Raw genomic sequence first — 14656 nt, forward strand, 5'->3', positions numbered from 1 at the left:
AAACAATATTCTATGCAACAGAAACCCAGAAAAAAGCTATTGTTTGCAGACAATGTAAATTTCAAAACAAAAATGATGAAAAAGGTATAAAGAACATTATTACATACTTGTTAGGGGAAAAATTCAAGAGGAAGAGATAACAATCATAAATATATATGCACCAAATACAAGAGCACCCAACTATATAAGACAAATACTAATAGACATTAAATAGCAAACATGCAACAGTACAATTGTAAAGAGTGCAACTAAATACTCCATTGTCACAAAGAGATCAACTAGACAAAAAGCAGCAAGGAAATAATAGAACTGAATCAAACCTGTGAACAAATGAACTTACTAGATGTTTACCTAGTGTTTCACCAAACAACATCAGAATACACATTCCTCCCAGCTGCACATGGGTTATTCTCTAAAATACATCATACATTAGACCATAGAAGATACTCAATTAAATGCAAAGAAATTGAAATTATCCCATGCATATTACGTGATGATAGTGCATTAAAATTGGAAATTAATGGCAAAAAAACTGTAAAAACTACATAAACACATGGAAATTGTATAATGCCCCCCTGAACAACCAATGGGTCATAGATGAAATTAAAGAAAAAATTAAAACATATCTACATTAAATGATAATGCAAACACAACATACTGAAATCTGTGGGACACAATGAAAGCAGTTCTAAGAGGGAAATATATAACTCTGAATTCTTACAACAGAAAACCAGAACAAGCACAAATAAACAATCTAACGCTGCACCTCAAGCTTCTAGAAAAAGAAAAACTAGTCAAGAGCAAAGCTCATAGAAAGGAGGAAATTATAAAGATCAGAGTAGAAATTAACACAATTGTAATTATAGGGAGTCACAGATTCCTAGAAATAAGTGAATCACCAAAGCTGAATTGATAAGCTATAAAAATTTTGAATAATAGAATGATATCTAATGAAATTAAAAATGTAATTAAAAACTTACCAACAAAGAAAAGTCCAGGTCCTGATGATTTCACAGCTGAATTCTACAAGAAACTTAGAGAACATTTAACGCCAATACACCCTAAATTCTTTAATTAAATTGAACAGGAAATAATTCTCCCTAACTCATTCTTGGAGGTAAGTATTACTCTTATACCTGAACAAGAGAAAGAACCAACCCAAAAGGAGATTTACAGGCCAAAATCCCTAATGAACATACATGCAAAACTTTCAGTAAAATACAAGCAAACAGAATGCAGCAAATCATGAAGATTATACAACATGACCAAGTGGGTTCATCCCAGGATTGTAGGGATGGTTCAACATATGCAAATCAATAAATGCAACACACCACATCAACAAAGCCAAAGATAAAAATCACATGATCATCTCAGTACATGCAGAAAAGTTTTTGATAAATTCCAACACATTTTCATGATTAAAAAAAAACCCTACAGAAAACTATAATACATGGTCTCTATCTCAACCTGATAAAAGCCATCTATGACAAACCAAGAGCCAACATCATACTAAATGGACAGAAACTGAAAGCTTTCACTCTAAAATCAGGAACAAGACAAGAATGTCCACTATTACTACTCCTACTCAAAATAGTCCTGGAAATGTTAGGCAGAGCTATTAGACAAGAAAGAGAAATAAACAATAAAGATAGGAAAGGAAGAAGTTACATTACTGTTATTTGCAGATGACATGATATTCTACATAGAGGATCCCCCAAAATCCATCAAAAGACTAATAGAGTTAATAAGCAAATTCAGCTGTGCAGCTAGACACAAAATTAACACTCAAAAATCAATAGCATTCCTACACACAAACAACAAACTCACTGAGAGAAAAATTATGGAAATAACACCTTTAACAATGCCATCCAAAAAATGAAATACATAAGAATCAGTCTAACAAAGGATGTAAAAGATCTACAGTACTCTGAAAAAAGATTGAAGAGGATGTCAGAAAATGGAAAGATATCTCTTGCTCTTGGATAGGAAAAATCAACACTGTGAAAATGGCCATATCCCCAAAACTGTTATATAGATTTAATGCAATTCTAATCCAAATATCATTAGCATGCCTCAAAGATCTAGAGAAAGCATTCCTAAAATTCATTTGGAAACAGAAGAGACCTAGAATAGTGAAAGCAATCCTGGGCAACAAACGCAAGACAGGAGGCATCACAATTTCTGACTTGAAATTATACTACGAAGCTACCATGATAAAATCAGCATGATACTGGCAAAAAAAAAAAAAAAACAAAAAACTGAGGATCAGTGGAACAGATTAGAAGATACAGACACAACTACAAAGACACCTAGTCACCTTTTCTTTGACAAAGGGACCAAACGTTTCACTGGAAGAAAGATAGCCTCTAATAAATGGCGCTGGAAAAATTGGCGCCCAACATGATGAAGACTAAAATTAGACCCATGTCTATCACCATGCAGTAAATTAAAGCCAAAATGGATCGAAAATCTAAATATTGAAACAGAAACACTAAATCTAGTGGAAGACAAGGTAGGTAGAAATCTTGAGGAAAAAGTGGTAGGCAAAGAATTCATGAACAAAATGCAAACCCAACAGGAAGTACCTCAGAGAATCAACAACTGGGATCTCATCTTATTAAAAAGTTTTTACACATCAAAAGAAACCACCAACAGGTTGAAATTAAAATCCACAAATGGGAAAAACATTTTAGCCAATGGTCCCTCAAAGGTTCTAGAATATATAAAGAACTGAAAAGCATCAGGCCACCCAAACTCAAAAACCCAGTCCAGAAATGGGCATCTGAGATGAACACGCACTTCTCAGATGAAGAAATACAAATGGCAAATAAATATATAAGGATACATTCAACATTGCTGATCAAATTAAAAAAACACAAATTAACAACAGTGAGATTCCATCTCACTCCAGAAGGAATGGCTATCATCAAGAAATCAACCAATAACACATGTTGGCAGGGCTGTGGGGAAAAAGGAATTCTTCTCTACTGTTGATGGGAGTGTAGACCGGTACAACCACTGTGGAAATCAGTGTGGAGATTCCTCAAAAAACTAGAATTGGAAGTCCCATACAATTCAGCTATTTCCCTTCTGGGTATTTTCCCAGAAGAATTGAAAACATCATGCCACACAAAATATGTGCACCCACGTTTGCAGCAACACAATTTGTAATAGCTAAATCTTGGAAACAACCTAAAGGACCATGAACCACAGAATGGATTAAAAAGATGTGATATTTTTATGCAATGGAGTATTCCTCAGCTATAAAGGAGAATAAATGAGGTTTTTTATTGGTAAATGGATGCAACTAGAGACTATACTCATAAGTGAAATAAATTAGACTCAGTGTTCCTAGTGTAAATCTTAAGAAAAAGAATATGTAAGATCCAAAATGTAAAATAGTCATTGCAAAAATGAAAGGGAAAGAATGTGTTCAAAGGAAAGAACAACTGGAATAGGGGAATGGAGAAAAGAAAGAAGTATATGTTTACATACACACACACACACATATATATATATATATATTTATTTATATTTATATACATTTAGAAGGATAACACACAAATATAGGCATATAGATAGATAACTGTACAACTAATCTCCATGAGTTCATCAAAAAGAAGTTTCTGTTTTCATTGTCTAATTGTTCAATCATTTTTTCATGCCTAAATCTTGTAATCTGAAAACTGCTTTCAAGATAACAATATGCAATATATTAACTGGTGTTAATTTCCTATTTTTTGAAATTCTGTACCTTTTTATTCGTTTTTTTGTTTGTTTGTTTTGCTTAAATTAAAAATTGTACATATACAACATTCTCTCCATTGCTTTTCTCTACTCCTCCTGGATAACTGAATAGAGCAGATATTTTAAATGCATTTTTCATGAACAGAGTTATGGTTGTGTATGTCTGAAATCCTAATAATTTACTAAAACAGGGTTTGCAATTACTTAAGTTGTTAGACCAAATTCTGATTGCAGTTTTAAACACTACAGATCTCATCATTATTGTACTGGTCTTTTCAGGTGTGGGAAAATGTCTCTCCTAGTCTTACTAAAAAAAATTCTCAAGTATCTGTTGCAAAATTATGTTTTTCCGCTGTCCCTTCCAAATAGGGACATTCTCTCTGCTAGGGATGCCCATTGCCCAAAGATAAGTTTTCCATTCTAACAACTTGATAACCAACTCCAACCCCCTTAGCCTACAAAATCCCTTTAAGAACTTCTCTTTAGGGCCATCTATAGAGCTGTGAAAAGAAGAAAGGAGACTCCAGCAATCTCCCCCTACTCCAACCACATACCTTCATGAAGAATACATTTTTGTGAAACAAATAATGAGCCAAAGATTTTGCTGGTGAAGAGCCAGTCATTACCATGAGGAGAAGGAAAGGTATAAAGATGCTAATTTAAATTATGTAAATGTCTGGACCCTTAGCATTACCTTTCTCAACCACCATGATCTTACTTCAATCAGGGTTCCACAAAGCACAGCTCCTCCAAAATATGAAACCTCAAGACAGCACTGAAATCCTCCATTTTTGACAGTTCTGTCCACTGAGATAGGTAGGAGGGTGCCCAGTGTTCCACCTGCAAGCTTGCCAGCTGATCTACCAACAAGGAAAATGAGCAGCAGATGGACTCACTAGTCTTCTAGCAGAAATGATGACAGGCCAACCCCAGACCTCTACCAAGTCACTGGAAATGGAGCCTTATGGTCATGTGACTGATGTTCTCACAAATGCATCAGATTTTATTTATGTAAATGGTGACTGTTCTTAAAAATGATCACTTTAAAAGGTGATATAATTGTTCTTTTGTTCAGAATAGTAATCCACCCTTCAGATTCACATGATAAAATAGAATCTTGAGGAATAATTCAAAGGATTAAACAAGGTTAGTCTAAAGCAGACATATCAGGGTGCTAAGAATGCAGTAAGCACTTAATAGATGCTTATTTTTATTATAATTATGATTATTCCTACCACTTCAAATGTGTTTGGAAGCCAATTTGCAAGAAAATATAAACCTCAATGAGTAGGAGCTATCAGTCCCCCTTATTCCTATGAAAGATTGGGACCACATGATATAAATTAATCGGGTTAAATAATGCTACTGTGCCATAGAATGGTGAGAAGGCAAACTTCGATCAATGATTTTAGAAGTACAATGGAAGTTACTAATTTTATTATGAAATCTCCTGGCAATATCATGAGGATGAAGGGTAATCATTTGGTTTGTAACTCTTTATTCTTCCAAAGCAAAAGGAGGTAGAATAATCATAGCAAAGATGATATGCTTTCGCCAACTGTATTCCTTCTTCCTGCCCACACAAGAAGATTGCATTCCCAGCATCCACTGCAGTTTGGTTGAAACCACATAGTTTTTGGCATCAGTTTATTTGCTTCTTCTCTAGCTCCTTCTTCCAGACCACAAGCCTAGTCTTGGAGGTGAAATCAAAAGATAGAGGAAGCCTATCACAGCTCCTCTTCATAGAGGGGCCCCCTTTCATAGAGAAGCGGCTCCCCTTCACAGAGCTCCTAACCCAGGAGCATCTATGCAATTTTCTGTAAACCAGCTATATGCAATGATGGGTAACTTTGTAGATCTATTTCCTACTCCCCACTAATTTGTGGAGATAGTTGAGATAAAGAGATAAGTCCAGTTCTAGAGCTGGACATAGGTCCTATTGTCACAGGAACCCTTAGATTTTTCAGATTTTTCTGACCCAGAAGAAGACTAAGACTAATGTGAGATGGGGACACAGATGAGCAGAGAACATTTGCCAGGCATTGTGGCAATGCTTGTAGTCCCAGCACTTGGGAGGCTGAGGCAGGAAAACTGCTGCCAACTCAAGGCCAGCCTGAATTACTAAGTAACATCCTGTATCCAAAATTAAAAAGCAAAAAAGAAGCCTAGAGAAAGTTAGAACATTGAAGTGAAATATCTGAGGTCACTAACCGGTTAGCACAGCGGCCAGGAGTTTCATCTTCTCAAATTTAATTAGTTCTACATTCTCTAAAGAACTAAAGCCCTGATTCTTAAGTGAGTGAAACAGTAGACTTGGGGCAATTTTTAGGGCAGGCCCCAGGTGGCTCTAGGAGATTCTTCACAAGCCATACTTTTGAAAAATCATTTGATGGTTGATTTGGTGTTGCTGGAACCTGACTTAAACCAAACAAAAAAGTTTATTAAATAAATAGAGTGATGAGTGAAGCAAACAACATCAAAAGAAATAACTTCTCTAAAGAAGCCTTGCATCCAGAATGTGCTTAGAACTTCACTGTTGAAAGGGCCTTTATTTTTCACAAAACAAATAAGAACCATCTTTGAGAAAGAAAAGGAAGATATTTTTTTCCTCAGTGCTAAGACCAGTTCAAATACTGACTGAAGTAAAACAGACATTTTCCAAACTGTCTTTATATGAAAAATTAACATATTATTAAGTAAAGAGTTGTTAAGAAAGAAGGTATTTTTTAGTTGCATATTCACAAGTAATTAGCAATTAATGTGGATGTCTGGCCCCAGGTCCATCAAAGAAGAGGCTCTATGTCAATGATGGTGAAACTTTTAGAGCTGTCAGTGATAACAGTCCAGCTACTGTATGTGTGCCTTAGGCTTGACTCCACTGCTTTATGTTAAAACAAGTGGCATAGGAAGCAAACAGAGAGCAAAGGGACAGTTGGAGCCAACATCTCCACTCTGTGGCTAGGAAAGAGTAGATGGAATTGGAGGGAGACAGCATGAGACAGTCCTACTCCTTGACTATCTACTTGGCAAAACCGATACCCAGTTCAACCAAAAGTTGGGGTTTCAGATGGAGATGGTCACCTTCTGAAACTCAGTCCCTTCTGCACAACTCACATGGAATGGAAGGCTATGGTTGGAAAGGTATGTCCACATCCTAATCCCCAGAACCTGCGAATGTGGCTTTATTGGAAAACGACTCTTTTCAGATACAATTTATTAAGGATCTCAAGATGAGATCATCCGGATTACATAGACAATCTCTAACAACAGATGGCCTTATAGGAGACAGAAGATAGGAAAGGAGAGAAGAAGAGAGAAACAGAGGCAGCCACTGAAGTGACACAGGAGCAAACCAAGGAACAATGGAGCTGCCAGAATCCGGAGAAGGTTGTAAGAATTCTCCCTTAGGCACTCATCTCCTGCCACCTAGATTGAAATAGGGCCACTAGGGGTGGCACAGGCAGGCCCAAGATCTGCCTGTCGGTCCAGTGTGGCAAGAAGCTGGGAGGTTCTTTGACCACTGATCTTGCTTTGAAGTCCTACCATGCTTTTGTTCTTCTGGCTCCATCGGTTCCATCATGTTGCATCTTATTGGATTTTACTATGTGTGATAGTACAAACAAAATTTTTTATGGACAAGGAGGAAAATTGTTCGTTTTCTGTTAGTTGGTTCTGAATACCCTATAATACTTTCATTCTCTTGAATGGTTTTATACTATTTTGTTATGTTTGATACTATGGTGTATAAGATATACTCAAATATCTCAAGGAAAGAGACACCATGGTAGCTACTGTTATGTCAGGTTGTCTTGTGGTGAAACACTATGTTGCTTAAATTGTTCTGTTCTGATCTGTTTTGTTACATCCTCTTTTATCTTAATCATAGGTAACCTGGATTCTTCCTTAGGACTTTCTGAAAGGGTGTGTCCTTGCCAACAGCACCTTGATTTTGGACTTCTAGCCTCTAGAACAATAAAAGGAAAAATTTGTAGTAACAACCCTAAGAAAGTGAGACAGAGGACTGCTATTAAAGAAGACCCACAGAATATCTGCAAACCTCGTCAGGTCAAACCAGGAAGACCTTGCTTCCTCTCTTAGTCACTAGCAGACACTCAACAATGACTAATTTATATATTCTCTCAATAAACATTTACTGATCAAGTTGTCTCTCTGCCCTCATCTAATTCATAGCTTAACAGAGAAAGGCAGAATTGAGGAAAACAAACAAAAGCACTGGGAGACACATCAAAGTGATACAAGATGGACAGGAGATGTGGTGAGGAAGAAGCCAGCTTCCAAAGGCATCTCTGGAAAAGAGAAGCAGGCATATGTGTCCCCTTGGGTTCCACTAAAAAAGATTTTTTTAACCCAAGAGCAACAGAGTTATGATAACATGTCTGCTATGACTTTCTCCCCTTCGCTGTCCTTCCTAACTCTGGGCAGGGAAGGAGAATCGAGGGTGGCAGGGAGCACTGTGAATTGGTCCCTGTGGAGAGAGAAAGCTCAAAATTCTCTCTCAAGTCTTGGGTTGCCACCACAACTGCCACTGCCACTGATGAGATGGCCACACCTGTTATTTCACACAGGGGAAAGAAAGTCTTTCTGGCAATAGTGGAACCACACATGCCTGCCAGAGACAGAGCTGGCACAAAAGAGTCTCTCTCAGCTGTGACCAACATGGTCATCAATGAAATAAGAGGGAAGATGCGGGGCGGGGGGAGATGTACCCCAAAAAACCCACACTTTCCACTTGTTTTTTGTTTTTTCAGATTAGAAAATAAAGGCTCCTTATAATCTGCTGAAAATAAACTATTGGAAGAATTTACACATTCTGAGCATGGAAGATCAAATGTTGCAATCAAAGGGAATGAGGATGTTTAATTTAACTGGCAAAGAAAGCTCCACATTGCAGAACAATCAGAATCCACTGAGTCTGTGCTTTTGTGACAGGAAACCACCAAGCTGAATGTTAGAAAAGTTCATTCAGAAATCCAAGTCTTAGTTTTACATGGCTCAAGTCCTTAAAAAATAATAGCAGGGGCCAGAGCAGCAGGAATGAAGGGTGCAGAGCTAAAAGCAGAGAGGATGTGGACACGGTGTGGGCAGATGCCCACATGACTTCCAGATTTGCATTCAAGTAGGGCCCAGGGTCAGCGACCCCAAATGAAATCACAAAAGTGATCGGCAGCCTTTGCCTAAAACCAGTTCTGGGAAAGAGACAGTCTCCCTGGACATGTTTATAATACATACTGGCTCCATCCTTTTCGGCTCTCCAAGGAGGACTGAAACCATTTTGCTCAACGCAGCATTTTTAGACAATGTGGGTTTTATGGTTTTTGTGAAACAGAGAGAGGAATAAATTGCAAAACCAAATATAACTAGAAATGCCTTTGTAATTTTAAAATAAAATAAATGAAAACAGTTCAGACCAAAGATTGCTCTCCAAGAGTAGAAACCCAAACACAATCACTTTCTGCTAAAATATAGGGGAAGGAGCAGAAATAAATTCAAAGGGTTTAAGATTCAAAACTGAAACCCAGTAAACTCAATGGTAGAAATTAAATAGCAATTATTAAAATCTTACCAACCCTACAGGCTAGGAATAACGTACACAAGTAATCTATTGTTGTTTCAAATTGTCATTGATAAGCATCAAACGTGGATTTTAAAAGCTTCCCACTGCTTTGGGAATATAGATACTTATATTGTGATAAGCATTTCTATGTGAGCAATTCTGTTTCTAGTAGCAAAAGAACCAAATGAACTCCAAACGCTTTATGAATGCCCCACTAAGGTAAGTCTTAGAGCTGTCAAAATTATTTTTCTTCTTGGGCAAGTGTGGGTATAAAATCAAGGTACTCTACATTTACACAACCTGCCTCAAAGTCCAGAAGGAGAATGATTGAGTAAATATTGAACAGCTACTTGAAAGAATAATTACAACCCTTAAGAAGATGACTATGAAGCTTTGTATAATGTTGCATGCAATGGAAGAGTAAAACTACATATGCACTATTAGTTATACCATGCTAAGATCCATAGCAAAGGAACCACACCAGAGGGTGAACAGGAAATGTTTGGAGCACTAGAAATAGGTATCATATTGTCTCACATTTTTTAAACTTAATAATGCAATTATGAGGAAAAAAGTGAAAGATGATAAAAACTTTTAGAAGCTTCTGGGCAAAAAAATATGTCCCTACATTAATCTATTATATGTCACCAGTCTAGTATGGAGAATACCAGGTGGGAAGCTGTAACAAAATGAAACTGAAGACTTGCTTCTTTCTTAGCCTGAACTCTCTTTTGTTTGGAGCAAGTTTGGGAAGGAAGTGTGACGTAATGTAATACCCTAGGGTTGGATACTGTGAGTGTGAGATGCCTGTGAGGTACGCAAGTGACAATGACAAGATTCTTTTTACATACTGTAAAAATCATAATTGAAGCTATTTGGAGGGAAATATTTTCAATCTTCAGTTAATGGTTAATATATGAAATTGCAATACAATAAAAGAACATGGGTAACTTTTCAGATCTCAGTTTAAGTGCATATTGAAACTACCTTTAAATTTCCACCTGTATTAGTTAATCTCTCCCATTGCTCTGCATCCAAAATTTAAAGAAGGAGAGGTTTAACTTAGTTTATAGTTTTAGGGGATTCAGTACACACCTTGAGGCTCTAAGGAGCAAGTTTCTTGCCTGAACTTTGAGGCTATCTTTTGAAATCTTGGTAGAAGTTCTCATGACTCCACAACTCTTGCATTCTGCCTTCTGACAAAATTCACATCAGTCAAATGATGTCCAGATCAATCAATCTACCACCTTTAATCTCATTATCCTACAAAGTCTCAGAACATGAGCAAAATGTAGACTTTTTTCCCAGAGTGTAACACACATGACTTGTAGTCCAATTGCCAGGGAAGTCCTTGTTTCCAACTAAGGTCCTGAGCCTGGACTTTACTGTCTGCGTTGCTGTCAGCATTCTGAGCTCCTGAGCTCTAATCAGTGTCACCGATCAGGCCCTACTTAAGTATTCTAGGCCTTCTCTATCTGACATCTTCAAACCTTCTCAAACTCTTCCTGGAAAACACTTCCAAAAGTTTCTAAATCATATGGTTAAGTACAGTCTTAGCTAAGAATCCAATCCTTCAATACCAATTTTTTGTATTAGTAGTTTCTTATTGATAGGGCACAGCACCCATCACTGACAATTTAAATGAGTGGGGATTTGTGGTTTCAGGGAATTCAGTACATACTTTGCAGGCTTTGCAGCTGGAACACAATGGCAGAAGTGTGTGCTGGAGTAAAACTTCCTAGTTTATGGCAACTGAGAAGCAGAGCAGAGAGGAGGGGGCCACAGATCAGACATAGACCACAGAGTTCCATATCCCATACAGACACACCCAACAGTGTGCTCTGTCAGCCTGCGGGGTGTATGCCAAAGCCAATCAATGTGACACTACCCCCTAACTTTCACATTATTTAACTGAAATTCATAAAATTTCAGGCAAATATAAATAAATATATTGAAACAAGATTCAAGCAAGCAGCAAGCACCAGTGTGAGTAGAAAGAGAAATTACTGGGGAGAAAGGAGGAACCCACAGGATTGAAGAAAGGGTTGATGTAGTAGTGATCAGAGAGCGAAGATATTAGAGAACAGTTAGGAGTCTCAGAAGAGGAAAATAATAACAGCTTCTTAGGAGACAATTGTTAAAAAAGAATCAACTCAAACATCCTCTATCCTCTGACAGACTGTACTTGGTTGTATGCTTCTATTTTGCCTAAGAGAACACAAGACAAGCAACTTGACAGTCTCACCAAGATCCCACCTAAAGTAGGAAGGATGACACCTAGCCTAAGGGAAGATATAGAGGCTGGGATGAGGTGGGGAGATAGCCAAAAACTCCTCACCTACCAAGCCCAGAAAATGTGTTTGATATGTAGCATTTTATGCAGGTGTGACCCCAAAAGAAAACAAGAGCAGCAGCTATCACTGGGTCTAGGGAAACGTCTTTAGCTCACAGCCCCATGTCTGATCACAGACATAGGGATCACCCGATCTGGCAAAGGCTTTGAGTGCACATATGACATACAAAACCCGTGAGTCAAAGCTTTAGAAAATTAAACAAGAAATTAAGAACAAAGACAAAGACTTTGCAGTTGTATTTATAAGCTCAAAATTAAAAGAGCCAAATACGGGGTGTCAGGGAACAATTTTTTTGAGTTAAATGTCTTGAACAGTAAAATTAACAGCAGGAGTTCCATTGTACAATAAGGCTGTTTTATTGACTTTTTTCTAACTCCCCTTTTGAACACAATGAAAGTTGTATGTTTTTAAAATAAAACAAATATTTTTTTCCCTTTCCTAATACTACTAAGAAACCTCCAGGGCAAAGTAAAATAAAACCTCATTATTTTGGATTCCACTCATTCCAGAGCTATAATTATTTGGCTTGGGCTATATGGAAACCTGCCTTTTTACTCTTTTTGAGTAGTGATTTTACTTAATAAATCAATAATAAAAACAAGATTGCTGGGAGTCACGGGGAAGCTGCTCAGAGGAGGCTCAGCAAACAGTTACATCCATGAAACAGTCACTCTTCAGGACCAGTCTACTTCTTCATCATCATTAAAGCAGAACTGAAGGGAAGGTCCCAGTAACAGCAGCTAGTTCAAATGCTACAGGTCCCTACGAATCTTTTCTTTTCTTGTCTTGTCTTTTCTCTCTTTTCTTTTTTGTTTGTACTAGGGATTCAATCCAGGGCCTGTCAGATGCTGCAAGTAATGTGTAATTTGACCACTGAGCTAAATCCTCAGCCTAGGCATTATAATTTCTTTTAAAACTTTTCTACAATCCCAAATCTTCCATTTATCACAGTCTGTTTTTACTCTGTTAATCTCATCAAATGTTGTTTGAGCCATTTGGTGCAGAAAGATAGAAAATGTAGAAACTCTTTGCCCATCAGTCTTAAACATATCATGACTCTCTTTACTTCAAAGAGAGACAACTCTAAAAAACGATGAGTGTGTATAAAGCCAATAAACATATCTAGAAGAGCACATATCTTCAAAAGGCTGTCTATAGTTGACAAAAATGCCAAAAACATATGTTGGAGGAAAGAGAACCTCTTTAGTAAGTGATGCTGGGAAAATTGGTTATCCACATGCAGAAGATTGAAGCTAGACACACATCTCTTTAGAACATCACCATGTACTAAAGTCCAAATATCTCCATAGTAAAATGGAAAACTTGCTGAAAGATAAACAAAATTTGAAATCATAGCTATAGGCAAGGACTTTCTGAACAGAAGTCTAAATGCACAAGAAATAACATTAAAAATCAACAAGTAAGATTGTTTCAAATTTAAAAACTCCTGCACAAAAAGAAACAATCAACAGTGTGAAGAGACAACTTACAGAATGGAGACAAGATTTATCAACTGCACCTCAAGTAGAGGTTTCATATCTGGAATATACAAAGAACTGGAAAAAAAATCCCTAAAGTAAAGGACCTAAACAAAAAAATGGGCAACTTAAATGAATAGACACTTCTCAGAAGGAGAAGTACAAGTGACAAATAAACACATGAAAAACTGCTCAACATAGCTGGACAAATGTAAAGTTAAGCAACACTTAGAATTCCAGAAAAAATGGCTATCATCAAGAAATCAAATAATAAAAAAAAGAAATCAAATAGTAACAAATGCTGATGAGGCCTTCGGGGAAAAAGAACGTGTTTCCATTGACAGCGCGTATGTGAAATATGGAAATCACTTAGAGATTTCTTTAAAAATTGTAAAATAGAAATTCTATTTGGCTCACTATTCCCCTTCTGGGTATCTTCCCAAAAGAATTAAAGACATCATTTTAGAGTGATACATACAGAAAGTCAAAGTATAAATAAAAATAAGTAAACAAACAAGCAAAATAAAAGACAATGGGAAATAGACTCATCTTTGGCAAGTGGAAACAGTACTAAAGGACAGAGAAGAGAAGAGGGGAGGAGACAAGGGCATGAAAAGAAATAAGGAGTGGCACGGACACGTATCAGCTATCCACAGTGAATGTATTCATGATGTCCCACAAACATGCACTAATAAAACACAGCAATAAAAAGAAAAGAGTGTAAAGTAATGCAATCTTGTTATAAATGCCATAAGTGGCAATATTCTTTAATCTGAAATCTCATTTGCATATCATGGAACATGCATCATAAGACCTACACAGCAAGGACAGGAAGTGATCACCAGGCATTTCCTAGCCTCCTCTGTGTGATGCACTGTGAACAGAAATCACAAGTGGCACTTCCAGTCAAAGCAGATCACAGGAAATGTTTCCACTGTCTCCTCCCTTCCCTGTCATGGTACCTGCAAGCACCTTGGTAAGCTGGCAAGACTAAGATGAAGTGAACTTAGATCCCTACCTCACCAGCTGGAAGATAGTGTCTGGACTGTGCCAACCTGAGATTTTCAGGAATTAAGAAAATAAATTGTGCTTGGGGAAAAATGACTAAGTCACAAAGATTTGGACTTGCACAAGTTACTGCAGTATTTCTTACTCTGTCCTGATAATATGTTACATCTTACTGTTTCTGTCTCACAGTTGAAAAGTCTGAGATTAAAGTAAAGTACAGGCACAGACTGAAAATCATATCAATTATAAGTGGCAAAGGCTCAGAATATAACTCAAACCTTTTGATTTCAGCGCACACTGTTAAAAATGTTACCTAAATTGATTAACTGATGATCAGCTGACTTTCAGTGACAATATGCACAATGTGCAATGTTAGAAGAGGTATTCCCTTGCTAGTTGCTAATTTGTTTGATCTGGGCCCCTTTACTTTCTTCACTTGCAGGCATCGGAGACCAGAGAGTTGCTAGGCACCAGTGAGGCCTGGAACATGACAT

The sequence above is a fragment of the Cavia porcellus genome, unplaced genomic scaffold (assembly GCF_034190915.1).
Source record: "Cavia porcellus strain 051 isolate PalLab524CR breed Dunkin Hartley unplaced genomic scaffold, mCavPor4.1 scaffold_2, whole genome shotgun sequence".
NCBI lineage: Eukaryota > Metazoa > Chordata > Mammalia > Rodentia > Caviidae > Cavia > Cavia porcellus.